The 2,450-nt window shown below is 40.9% G+C and overlaps 1 protein-coding gene across 1 annotated transcript in view; it reads left to right on the top strand.

Moving 5' to 3' along the window:
- The first annotated feature begins 276 nt into the window (after window positions 1–276).
- The window catches only part of MTF2 (metal response element binding transcription factor 2), a 24,970-nt gene continuing 22,796 nt past the window's right edge, over window positions 277–2,450 (top strand). Inside the window, exon 1 of the mRNA XM_009577909.1 lies at window positions 277–284. The gene's annotated coding sequence lies outside the window, so the exon portion shown is untranslated. The remainder of the gene's footprint in view (window positions 285–2,450) is intronic.

The raw sequence follows: 2,450 nt of genomic DNA on the forward strand, positions 1-2,450 counted from the left end.
GGTGCGAGGGGCCCCGCTCCGGCGCGGGGGGCCCTGGAGGCCTTTGGGGGAGGGGGAGGAAGCTCCTTCCGAGGCGGACGCTGGCAAGCAAGTCAGGGGTCAGTGGTGCTCTTCAGCGACCAAAACAAAGGGAAGGGAGGCAGACCGTCTAACGGGGTCCGTGGAGGTGCTGCAGGGTGAGGTTGCGCTTAGGCTTGCGCCAGCTCTGTTTCTGTCTTCTTGTTTAAGGATATTGTCCGAGTAGCCTGCATTTGCTCGAGTGCGAAGAGAGCAGCACAAAAGAGGTGGTGGTGTTGGCTGGTAACTTTGTTTTTGGTTTCTTTTTTTGTTTGCAATGCCTCACCTCTTAGTCTCTGTCAAGCTAGACAATTTGAATGTGCTTAGAAGCTTACAGTTTTAGTCCACTAAAATATGGTAACTGTTGCTGGCTGAAAGGATGTGCAATAACGCATTTTCTTTCCTTTGGTATTTGAATTCTGTAGGAAGAATGGGTTGATACTTTTGTTAGTCGAAGAGAACAATATGGTACTATGTTGGATGCTCTGGATGCTGGTATTAGTGTTGAAATACCAGGGGTTATCATCCACCCATGAAGTATTTGGGTGCTATTTAAAGGAGAGGGCCTGTATAATTAAATGAAAGGGCCTGCCAGGAAAGCAGTGTAGCATTATGCTTGTTTCTTGAATTTCTGATAGTTAGGGTATGCTTATGACTTTAAAAGGCCAAACATAGTAATGGATAATAGCATGATATTCTCCTGACTTAGTAAGGGGAAGTGATCAATGCTTTACACTTAAACTGTCAAAAGTGTGGGATAATAAGAAAAGTTTGCCTGTTTTTTGGTTTTTTTTGGTCTGTAATTAGGTTGGTAAAAGTTAACAAGTTAATGTTTTTCCCTCTTTTGAGACCTCAAATTAGAATTAATTTGAAAGCATTTGAGGTTAGAAGAAAAAAATCTTAGTTCCTATAGTATTAGAGTACAGGTTAATAAATTCATAGCTCTTTAGTGGAAGAAGAAGAAGGGAAAACAAAGATTGAAAATATCAAAGAAGGTGCGTAATAAAGTAGTGAAAGTGAGAAGGATCTTTGCAAGAAGCTACAAGCTGGTGAAATGTGGATCTATACTGAGAGTATAATATAGTAATGTTTTCCACAGTTAACTTTTATTTTGTCAAATATAGGTGTGTGGCTTCTCAACAACTTGTCTTTTCCACTCTGCGAGGAATTTTAAATCAGATGTAGGTTGCTTCTCAAAAAATGGCTTAATATGGCTAGTTACCAGTTGTTGAGGTATATATATTTTTTTAAATAGGTGAAAGACATATGCACTGGCCTCGGATACAGTTATGTTTGTCCTTCACTGCATGAGGAGATCAGGTAAAGTGTGTGAGAAGAGCAGCTGTAACAAATAAGTTGCAGTTCATTTCCTAGTAGAGAGTGGGCTTCTGTATTCCCTGGAGATAGATGTGAATGAATATAGTATTAGAGGCACCAAAGATTGCTTTAAAGCATATTTTGTGCTCCTCATGCTAGTTGTGGAGGAGAAGGCTTGTGGAGGGAAGAAACATGCGTGACTAGAAGCCAATACGAATCTTCTCTTAGTTTGTGAATTGACGGTACTTTTTGTGTGATTGACCTCTGAGCTTCCTGCAGGGTTGGTTTCACCTTCTTTACAGGCCTTCCTTGCCGGAAATGGAGGGGAAGTGTGTCTTTGAGTAAAACATACCAGGAGAAGAACTCTAAAACCACAGGTATTGCTGGAGGGTCCTTGGGCCCAGGGTGATACCTGTTACTGAAAGCACTGAAATTAGTTGAATTTACCCTTTGAACAGTCTAGATTCCAAGGTGATGGTCTCTTCCTAGAAGGTAGAGTCTCTATGGAGGAGTGAAATCAAGAGGCTTAATTTTCTTTGAGAGGAAGAGAGCTAATAATGAGATCATTCCTAATGAGTCTAGACATATTTCATTCACTAAATATCTTGGAGGATAATAATACTTCATTTATGTTTTAGATTGATTTATTTTTTAATTTCTTTCTGTGGAGTGCTTATGAAGGTTGCCGTTCTTGTAGACGAGCCTTAAAGAAGGAAATTTATCTTCATGGCATTTTGATCACCTCTGAAATCCTTTTTCTTCCCCTCCTCATCCCCGGTGCAAGTCAGCATGTTGTCTGTTATCTCCTTCACTGCTTGTGTGCGTGCTCATATTATACTGTTTCAGGTGCATCCTGTATTTGGATACTGTAGAAACCCAAAAGGCAGTTGCTGTGTTCAAGGAGGTGCTAAGTATACAATTAAGGGAAGATCTGATCTTAAAAGGTGTGTTGCAACCTGATACCATTGTTCTCTCCCTGATACTACCTTCTGCCTCTTCTCTTTGTGTACAAACACATGATCAATGCCAAACAAATGGCTCTTACAGTATAGGACTGCCCTACCCTATTTCCCTAC

The sequence above is a fragment of the Fulmarus glacialis genome, unplaced genomic scaffold, assembly GCF_000690835.1.
Source record: "Fulmarus glacialis isolate BGI_N327 unplaced genomic scaffold, ASM69083v1 scaffold17705, whole genome shotgun sequence".
NCBI lineage: Eukaryota > Metazoa > Chordata > Aves > Procellariiformes > Procellariidae > Fulmarus > Fulmarus glacialis.